Here is an 11,187-nt window from a genome sequence, read left to right on the forward strand (position 1 = left end):
TTGTGGCCCAGTGTTTTGCAGTTGGACGACAAGATTGGTACACAGTAGTAAAGAGCGAGGCACTGAGTTGGCATAAATAATGTAGTGCACAATGGTTCTCGAGATGTGTTTGTTACCTCAGGTGCTGTATAATTGTCTACAATGAGTGAAAACGGAGCAATTTGTGACGGCTCTTTCAATTTAAGACGTTAAAAACAGACGGAATTTGCATTTGTAATACCAGAGCATCGAAACTACTTGGAACTTTTGTGTATATGAACGGGTCCGCGCCTTTGTACTCTGCTCCCTTCACCGCTACAAACCAACCAACCATCGTGTCCGTGCGCATCTGAGTCGCAAAGAATGGGGAATAGCGCAGTTTGCTCGTGCATGGGGCGTAGCTCAGTTGGTAGAGCGTTCGCTTGGCATGTGAAAGGTCCAGGGTTCAAGCCGCGGCGCCTCCATTTTTTGTGGTCAGTGCATGGTAAGTGTTGGTCGCGGCGAACCTAAAGGCACGCAAGATGTTGCAAAGCCAGCGTCACAGACTGATATGATGTATACTGATGTAAGGAGAGCAAGATGTAAGTGTGGGGACCGGCTGTTATCGAGGTGTCATCGAGTGCAGATCTGTCTTAGGTATCGCGGCTTAACCTCATTGAAGTCTAGAGGGTGGACAACACGTTGGTCTTACTCAGAGCGGTGTCCGAATTCTATTTTCGACGTTATACGTGCCACTTTCATTTTGGCAACTACGATTCGATACAGAATGCACGAAACCTGAAAGACACCCTAACGGATACATAGAGAGTAGTGTTTGTCTGCTGAATAATGGGAGTGCAAGGGTCTGTGTCGTCTATATGGCTGTATGTAGCACCATTAGTCTTCGGGGGGGCGAGCGTAGCTCAGGTGGTAGAGCGCTCGCTTAGTATGCGAGAGGTACTGGGATCAATACCCAGTGCCTCCAGAATTTTTAACACACCTACATGCGCACCTTGATATGCAAGTGGAATAATTCACGACCAGCAGATGTGTCTAGGAAGATACAAGCGAATGATTAGCATCCACAATTGACAAGCGTGCTGTTATTTGTGCGCAGGAAGCACCCTCCTCCCACGCCTACACTTAATTTAGAAACAGTACAAGTGTTCCCGTAAGATTCTCAAGCCTATGTCGGAAAGATCTGCCTTGCGCCGAGTTCACGTAAATCCCACTGCACATTCCTATTCTTTGCGTGCAGTCAGCTGCTACTGGTGTTGCTAGTTGTGACTGCTGATAACAGATGCCGTAGCAATCAATTCATGGAGTGAGTTGTATGTTTTGCGATAGTCTGTCTCTGACAAGCAAGCACAGGTGACATAGGTGCGAACACAGGAAGCTTGCAGACCCTCGCTGCCTGCAGACACCGAGCAGCCACACTAGGAGGGCGGCCTAAGCCGTAGGCGAAATGTACTCATTCGCTTTGGCGCGACGTCGAACTATAAATAATGCTGTCACTAGCGTGAGCGTCGTGGAAAGTCGGAAAAGTCGGCTGCGAGGGTGAGTGCCAAGTTTGGGGAGCGTTTCGTAGTATGCGCAGTGCAATGGAGACGCGGAAACTTGTTGTGGCCCAGTGTTTTGCAGTTGGACGACAAGATTGGTACACAGTAGTAAAGTGCGAGGCACTGAGTTGGCATAAATAATGTAGTGCACAATGGTTCTCGAGATGTGTTTGTTACCTCAGGTGCTGTATAATTGTCTACAATGAGTGAAAACGGAGCAATTTGTGACGGCTCTTTCAATTTAAGACGTTAAAAACAGACGGAATTTGCATTTGTAATACCAGAGCATCGAAACTACTTGGAACTTTTGTGTATATGAACGGGTCCGCGCCTTTGTACTCTGCTCCCTTCACCGCTACAAACCAACCAACCATCGTGTCCGTGCGCATCTGAGTCGCAAAGAATGGGGAATAGCGCAGTTTGCTCGTGCATGGGGCGTAGCTCAGTTGGTAGAGCGTTCGCTTGGCATGCGAAAGGTCCAGGGTTCAAGCCGCGGCGCCTCCATTTTTTGTGGTCAGTGCATGGTAAGTGTTGGTCGCGGCGAACCTAAAGGCACGCAAGATGTTGCAAAGCCAGCGTCACAGACTGATATGATGTATACTGACGTAAGGAGAGCAAGATGTAAGTGTGGGGACCGGCTGTTATCGAGCTGTCATCGAGTGCAGATCTGTCTTAGGTATCGCGGCTTAACCTCATTGAAGTCTAGAGGGTGGACAACACGTTGGTCTTACTCAGAGCGGTGTCCGAATTCTATTTTCGACGTTATACGTGCCACTTTCATTTTGGCAACTACGATTCGAAACAGAATGCACGAAACCTGAAAGACACCCTAACGGATACATAGAGAGTAGTGTTTGTCTGCTGAATAATGGGAGTGCAAGGGTCTGTGTCGTCTATATGGCTGTGTGTAGCACCATTAGTCTTCGGGGTGGGTGTGCGGTCGTAGCTCAGATGCTAGAGCGCTCGCTTAGTATGCGAGAGGTACTGGGATCAATACCCAGTGCCTCCAGAATTTTTAACACACCTACATGCGCACCTTGATATGCAAGTGGAATAATTCACAACCAGCAGATGTGTCTAGGAAGATACAAGCGAATGATTAGCATCCACAATTGACAAGCGTGCTGTTATTTGTGCCAGGAAGCACCCTCCTACCACGCCTACACTTAATTTAGAAACAGTACAAGTGTTCCCGTAAGATTCTCAAGCCTATGTCGGAAAGATCTGCCTTGCGCCGAGTTCACGTAAATCCCACTGCACACTCCTATTCCTTGCGTGCAGTCAGCTGCTACTGGTGTTGCTAGTTGTGACTGCTGATAACAGATGCCGTAGCAATCAATTCATGGAGTGAGTTGTATGTTTTGCGATAGTCTGTCTCTGACAAGCAAGCACAGGTGACATAGGTGCGAACACAGGAAGCTTGCAGACCCTCGCTGCCTGCAGACACCGAGCAGCCACACTAGGAGGGCGGCCTAAGCCGTAGGCGAAATGTACTCATTCGCTTTGGCGCGACGTCGAACTATAAATAATGCTGTCACTAGCGTGAGCGTCGTGGAAAGTCGGAAAAGTCGGCTGCGAGGGTGAGTGCCAAGTTTGGGGAGCGTTTCGTAGTATGCGCAGTGCAATGGAGACGCGGAAACTTGTTGTGGCCCAGTGTTTTGCAGTTGGACGACAAGATTGGTACACAGTAGTAAAGAGCGAGGCACTGAGTTGGCATAAATAATGTAGTGCACAATGGTTCTCGAGATGTGTTTGTTACCTCAGGTGCTGTATAATTGTCTACAATGAGTGAAAACGGAGCAATTTGTGACGGCTCTTTCAATTTAAGACGTTAAAAACAGACGGAATTTGCATTTGTAATACCAGAGCATCGAAACTACTTGGAACTTTTGTGTATATGAACGGGTCCGCGCCTTTGTACTCTGCTCCCTTCACCGCTACAAACCAACCAACCATCGTGTCCGTGCGCATCTGAGTCGCAAAGAATGGGGAATAGCGCAGTTTGCTCGTGCATGGGGCGTAGCTCAGTTGGTAGAGCGTTCGCTTGGCATGTGAAAGGTCCAGGGATCAAGCCGCGGCGCCTCCATTTTTTGTGGTCAGTGCATGGTAAGTGTTGGTCGCGGCGAACCTAAAGGCACGCAAGATGTTGCAAAGCCAGCGTCACAGACTGATATGATGTATACTGACGTAAGGAGAGCAAGATGTAAGTGTGGGGACCGGCTGTTTATCGAGGTGTCATCGAGTGCAGATCTGTCTTAGGTATCGCGGCTTAACCTCATTGAAGTCTAGAGGGTGGACAACACGTTGGTCTTAATCAGAGCGGTGTCCGAATTCTATTTTCGACGTTATACGTGCCACTTTCATTTTGGCAACTACGATTCGAAACAGAATGCACGAAACCTGAAAGACACCCTAACGGATACATAGAGAGTAGTGTTTGTCTGCTGAATAATGGGAGTGCAAGGGTCTGTGTCGTCTATATGGCTGTATGTAGCACCATTAGTCTTCGGGGGGGGGGGGGGGCGTAGCTCAGATGGTAGAGCGCTCGCTTAGTATGCGAGAGGTACTGGGATCAATACCCAGTGCCTCCAGAATTTTTAACACACCTACATGCGCACCTTGATATGCAAGTGGAATAATTCACGACCAGCAGATGTGTCTAGGAAGATACAAGCGAATGATTAGCATCCACAATTGACAAGCGTGCTGTTATTTGTGCGCAGGAAGCACCCTCCTCCCACGCCTACACTTAATTTAGAAACAGTACAAGTGTTCCCGTAAGATTCTCAAGCCTATGTCGGAAAGATCTGCCTTGCGCCGAGTTCACGTAAATCCCACTGCACATTCCTATTCTTTGCGTGCAGTCAGCTGCTACTGGTGTTGCTAGTTGTGACTGCTGATAACAGATGCCGTAGCAATCAATTCATGGAGTGAGTTGTATGTTTTGCGATAGTCTGTCTCTGACAAGCAAGCACAGGTGACATAGGTGCGAACACAGGAAGCTTGCAGACCCTCGCTGCCTGCAGACACCGAGCAGCCACACTAGGAGGGCGGCCTAAGCCGTAGGCGAAATGTACTCATTCGCTTTGGCGCGACGTCGAACTATAAATAATGCTGTCACTAGCGTGAGCGTCGTGGAAAGTCGGAAAAGTCGGCTGCGAGGGTGAGTGCCAAGTTAGGGGAGCGTTTCGTAGTATGCGCAGTGCAATGGAGACGCGGAAACTTGTTGTGGCCCAGTGTTTTGCAGTTGGACGACAAGATTGGTACACAGTAGTAAAGAGCGAGGCACTGAGTTGGCATAAATAATGTAGTGCACAATGGTTCTCGAGATGTGTTTGTTACCTCAGGTGCTGTATAATTGTCTACAATGAGTGAAAACGGAGCAATTTGTGACGGCTCTTTCAATTTAAGACGTTAAAAACAGACGGAATTTGCATTTGTAATACCAGAGCATCGAAACTACTTGGAACTTTTGTGTATATGAACGGGTCCGCGCCTTTGTACTCTGCTCCCTTCACCGCTACAAACCAACCAACCATCGTGTCCGTGCGCATCTGAGTCGCAAAGAATGGGGAATAGCGCAGTTTGCTCGTGCATGGGGCGTAGCTCAGTTGGTAGAGCGTTCGCTTGGCATGCGAAAGGTCCAGGGTTCAAGCCGCGGCTCCTCCATTTTTTGTGGTCAGTGCATGGTAAGTGTTGGTCGCGGCGAACCTAAAGGCACGCAAGATGTTGCAAAGCCAGCGTCACAGACTGATATGATGTATACTGACGTAAGGAGAGCAAGATGTAAGTGTGGGGACCGGCTGTTATCGAGGTGTCATCGAGTGCAGATCTGTCTTAGGTATCGCGGCTTAACCTCATTGAAGTCTAGAGGGTGGACAACACGTTGGTCTTACTCAGAGCGGTGTCCGAATTCTATTTTCGACGTTATACGTGCCACTTTCATTTTGGCAACTACGATTCGAAACAGAATGCACGAAACCTGAAAGACACCCTAACGGATATATAGAGAGTAGTGTTTGTCTGCTGAATAATGGGAGTGCAAGGGTCTGTGTCGTCTATATGGCTGTATGTAGCACCATTAGTCTTCGGGGGGTTGGGGGGGCGGCGTAGCTCAGATGGTAGAGCGCTCGCTTAGTATGCGAGAGGTACTGGGATCAATACCCAGTGCCTCCAGAATTTTTAACACACCTACATGCGCACCTTGATATGCAAGTGGAATAATTCACGACCAGCAGATGTGTCTAGGAAGATGCAAGCGAATGATTAGCATCCACAATTGACAAGCGTGCTGTTATTTGTGCGCAGGAAGCACCCTCCTCCCACGCCTACACTTAATTTAGAAACAGTACAAGTGTTCCCGTAAGATTCTCAAGCCTATGTCGGAAAGATCTGCCTTGCGCCGAGTTCACGTAAATCCCACTGCACATTCCTATTCTTTGCGTGTAGTCAGCTGCTACTGGTGTTGCTAGTTGTGACTGCTGATAACAGATGCCGTAGCAATCAATTCATGGAGTGAGTTGTATGTTTTGCGATAGTCTGTCTCTGACAAGCAAGCACAGGTGACATAGGTGCGAACACAGGAAGCTTGCAGACCCTCGCTGCCTGCAGACACCGAGCAGCCACACTAGGAGGGTGGCCTAAGCCGTAGGCGAAATGTACTCATTCGCTTTGGCGCGACGTCGAACTATAAATAATGCTGTCACTAGCGTGAGCGTCGTGGAAAGTCGGAAAAGTCGGCTGCGAGGGTGAGTGCCAAGTTTGGGGAGCGTTTCGTAGTATGCGCAGTGCAATGGAGACGCGGAAACTTGTTGTGGCCCAGTGTTTTGCAGTTGGACGACAAGATTGGTACACAGTAGTAAAGAGCGAGGCACTGAGTTGGCATAAATAATGTAGTGCACAATGGTTCTCGAGATGTGTTTGTTACCTCAGGTGCTGTATAATTGTCTACAATGAGTGAAAACGGAGCAATTTGTGACGGCTCTTTCAATTTAAGACGTTAAAAACAGACGGAATTTGCATTTGTAATACCAGAGCATCGAAACTACTTGGAACTTTTGTGTATATGAACAGGTCCGCGCCTTTGTACTCTGCTCCCTTCACCGCTACAAACCGACCAACCATCGTGTCCGTGCGCATCTGAGTCGCAAAGAATGGGGAATAGCGCAGTTTGCTCGTGCATGGGGCGTAGCTCAGTTGGTAGAGCGTTCGCTTGGCATGCGAAAGGTCCAGGGTTCAAGCCGCGGCGCCTCCATTTTTTGTGGTCAGTGCATGGTAAGTGTTGGTCGCGGCGAACCTAAAGGCACGCAAGATGTTGCAAAGCCAGCGTCACAGACTGATATGATGTATACTGACGTAAGGAGAGCAAGATGTAAGTGTGGGGACCGGCTGTTATCGAGGTGTCATCGAGTGCAGATCTGTCTTAGGTATCGCGGCTTAACCTCATTGAAGTCTAGAGGGTGGACAACACGTTGGTCTTACTCAGAGCGGTGTCCGAATTCTATTTTCGACGTTATACGTGCCACTTTCATTTTGGCAACTACGATTCGAAACAGAATGCACGAAACCTGAAAGACACCCTAACGGATACATAGAGAGTAGTGTTTGTCTGCTGAATAATGGGAGTGCAAGGGTCTGTGTCGTCTATATGGCTGTGTGTAGCACCATTAGTGTTCGGGGTGGGTGGGCGGTCGTAGCTCAGATGGTAGAGCGCTCGCTTAGTATGCGAGAGGTACTGGGATCAATACCCAGTGCCTCCAGAATTTTTAACACACCTACATGCGCACCTTGATATGCAAGTGGAATAATTCACGACCAGCAGATGTGTCTAGGAAGATACAAGCGAATGATTAGCATCCACAATTGACAAGCGTGCTGTTATTTGTGCCAGGAAGCACCCTCCTACCACGCCTACACTTAATTTAGAAACAGTACAAGTGTTCCCGTAAGATTCTCAAGCCTATGTCGGAAAGATCTGCCTTGCGCCGAGTTCACGTAAATCCCACTGCACATTCCTATTCCTTGCGTGCAGTCAGCTGCTACTGGTGTTGCTAGTTGTGACTGCTGATAACAGATGCCGTAGCAATCAATTCATGGAGTGAGTTGTATGTTTTGCGATAGTCTGTCTCTGACAAGCAAGCACAGGTGACATAGGTGCGAACACAGGAAGCTTGCAGACCCTCGCTGCCTGCAGACACCGAGCAGCCACACTAGGAGGGCGGCCTAAGCCGTAGGCGAAATGTACTCATTCGCTTTGGCGCGACGTCGAACTATAAATAATGCTGTCACTAGCGTGAGCGTCGTGGAAAGTCGGAAAAGTCGGCTGCGAGGGTGAGTGCCAAGTTTGGGGAGCGTTTCGTAGTATGCGCAGTGCAATGGAGACGCGGAAACTTGTTGTGGCCCAGTGTTTTGCAGTTGGCCGACAAGATTGGTACACAGTTGTAAGGAGCGAGGCACTGAGTTGGCATAAATAATGTAGTGCACAATGGTTCTCGAGATGTGTTTGTTACCTCAGGTGCTGTATAATTGTCTACAATGAGTGAAAACGGAGCAATTTGTGACGGCTCTTTCAATTTAAGACGTTAAAAACAGACGGAATTTGCATTTGTAATACCAGAGCATCGAAACTACTTGGAACTTTTGTGTATATGAACGGGTCCGCGCCTTTGTACTCTGCTCCCTTCACCGCTACAAACCAACCAACCATCGTGTCCGTGCGCATCTGAGTCGCAAAGAATGGGGAATAGCGCAGTTTGCTCGTGCATGGGGCGTAGCTCAGTTGGTAGAGCGTTCGCTTGGCATGCGAAAGGTCCAGGGTTCAAGCCGCGGCGCCTCCATTTTTTGTGGTCAGTGCATGGTAAGTGTTGGTCGCGGCGAACCTAAAGGCACGCAAGATGTTGCAAAGCCAGCGTCACAGACTGATATGATGTATACTGACGTAAGGAGAGCAAGATGTAAGTGTGGGGACCGGCTGTTATCGAGGTGTCATCGAGTGCAGATCTGTCTTAGGTATCGCGGCTTAACCTCATTGAAGTCTAGAGGGTTGACAACACGTTGGTCTTACTCAGAGCGGTGTCCGAATTCTATTTTCGACGTTATACGTGCCACTTTCATTTTGGCAACTACGATTCGAAACAGAATGCACGAAACCTGAAAGACACCCTAACGGATACATAGAGAGTAGTGTTTGTCTGCTGAATAATGGGAGTGCAAGGGTCTGTGTCGTCTATATGGCTGTGTGTAGCACCATTAGTCTTCGGGGTGGGTGGGCGGTCGTAGCTCAGATGGTAGAGCGCTCGCTTAGTATGCGAGAGGTACTGGGATCAATACCCAGTGCCTCCAGAATTTTTAACACACCTACATGCGCACCTTGATATGCAAGTGGAATAATTCACGACCAGCAGATGTGTCTAGGAAGATACAAGCGAATGATTAGCATCCACAATTGACAAGCGTGCTGTTATTTGTGCCAGGAAGCACCCTCCTACCACGCCTACACTTAATTTAGAAACAGTACAAGTGTTCCCGTAAGATTCTCAAGCCTATGTCGGAAAGATCTGCCTTGCGCCGAGTTCACGTAAATCCCACTGCACATTCCTATTCCTTGCGTGCAGTCAGCTGCTACTGGTGTTGCTAGTTGTGACTGCTGATAACAGATGCCGTAGCAATCAATTCATGGAGTGAGTTGTATGTTTTGCGATAGTCTGTCTCTGACAAGCAAGCACAGGTGACATAGGTGCGAACACAGGAAGCTTGCAGACCCTCGCTGCCTGCAGACACCGAGCAGCCACACTAGGAGGGCGGCCTAAGCCGTAGGCGAAATGTACTCATTCGCTTTGGCGCGACGTCGAACTATAAATAATGCTGTCACTAGCGTGAGCGTCGTGGAAAGTCGGAAAAGTCGGCTGCGAGGGTGAGTGCCAAGTTTGGGGAGCGTTTCGTAGTATGCGCAGTGCAATGGAGACACGGAAACTTGTTGTGGCCCAGTGTTTTGCAGTTGGACGACAAGATTGGTACACAGTTGTAAGGAGCGAGGCACTGAGTTGGCATAAATAATGTAGTGCACAATGGTTCTCGAGATGTGTTTGTTACCTCAGGTGCTGTATAATTGTCTACAATGAGTGAAAACGGAGCAATTTGTGACGGCTCTTTCAATTTAAGACGTTAAAAACAGACGGAATTTGCATTTGTAATACCAGAGCATCGAAACTACTTGGAACTTTTGTGTATATGAACGGGTCCGCGCCTTTGTACTCTGCTCCCTTCACCGCTACAAACCAACCAACCATCGTGTCCGTGCGCATCTGAGTCGCAAACAATGGGGAATAGCGCAGTTTGCTCGTGCATGGGGCGTAGCTCAGTTGGTAGAGCGTTCGCTTGGCATGTGAAAGGTCCAGGGTTCAAGCCGCGGCGCCTCCATTTTTTGTGGTCAGTGCATGGTAAGTGTTGGTCGCGGCGAACCTAAAGGCACGCAAGATGTTGCAAAGCCAGCGTCACAGACTGATATGATGTATACTGACGTAAGGAGAGCAAGATGTAAGTGTGGGGACCGGCTGTTATCGAGGTGTCATCGAGTGCAGATCTGTCTTAGGTATCGCGGCTTAACCTCATTGAAGTCTAGAGGGTGGACAACACGTTGGTCTTACTCAGAGCGGTGTCCGAATTCTATTTTCGACGTTATACGTGCCACTTTCATTGTGGCCAACTACGATTCGATACAGAATGCACGAAACCTGAAAGACACCCTAACGGATACATAGAGAGTAGTGTTTGTCTGCTGAATAATGGGAGTGCAAGGGTCTGTGTCGTCTATATGGCTGTATGTAGCACCATTAGTCTTCAGGGTGGATGGGCGGGCGTAGCTCAGATGGTAGAGCGCTCGCTTAGTATGCGAGAGGTACTGGGATCAATACCCAGTGCCTCCAGAATTTTTAACACACCTACATGCGCACCTTGATATGCAAGTGGAATAATTCACGACCAGCAGATGTGTCTAGGAAGATACAAGCGAATGATTAGCATCCACAATTGACAAGCGTGCTGTTATTTGTGCGCAGGAAGCACCCTCCTCCCACGCCTACACTTAATTTAGAAACAGTACAAGTGTTCCCGTAAGATTCTCAAGCCTATGTCGGAAAGATCTGCCTTGCGCCGAGTTCACGTAAATCCCACTGCACATTCCTATTCTTTGCGTGCAGTCAGCTGCTACTGGTGTTGCTAGTTGTGACTGCTGATAACAGATGCCGTAGCAATCAATTCATGGAGTGAGTTGTATGTTTTGCGATAGTCTGTCTCTGACAAGCAAGCACAGGTGACATAGGTGCGAACACAGGAAGCTTGCAGACCCTCGCTGCCTGCAGACACCGAGCAGCCACACTAGGAGGGCGGCCTAAGCCGTAGGCGAAATGTACTCATTCGCTTTGGCGCGACGTCGAACTATAAATAATGCTGTCACTAGCGTGAGCGTCGTGGAAAGTCGGAAAAGTCGGCTGCGAGGGTGAGTGCCAAGTTTGGGGAGCGTTTCGTAGTATGCGCAGAGCAATGGAGACGCGGAAACTTGTTGTGGCCCAGTGTTTTGCAGTTGGACGACAAGATTGGTACACAGTAGTAAAGAGCGAGGCACTGAGTTGGCATAAATAATGTAGTGCACAATGGTTCTCGAGATGTGTTT

The 11,187-nt window shown here is 48.7% G+C and overlaps 1 non-coding gene across 1 annotated transcript; it reads left to right on the top strand.

Annotated features, from left to right (window-relative positions):
* Positions 1-4,035: 4,035 nt before the first annotated feature.
* Positions 4,036-4,108, top strand: Trnat-agu (transfer RNA threonine (anticodon AGU)). Its single transcript has one exon. It is a non-coding gene; the product is annotated as a tRNA-Thr (tRNA).
* Positions 4,109-11,187: the final 7,079 nt, after the last annotated feature.

Source organism: Schistocerca gregaria, chromosome 9 (genome assembly GCF_023897955.1).
Source record: "Schistocerca gregaria isolate iqSchGreg1 chromosome 9, iqSchGreg1.2, whole genome shotgun sequence".
Classification (NCBI taxonomy): domain Eukaryota; kingdom Metazoa; phylum Arthropoda; class Insecta; order Orthoptera; family Acrididae; genus Schistocerca; species Schistocerca gregaria.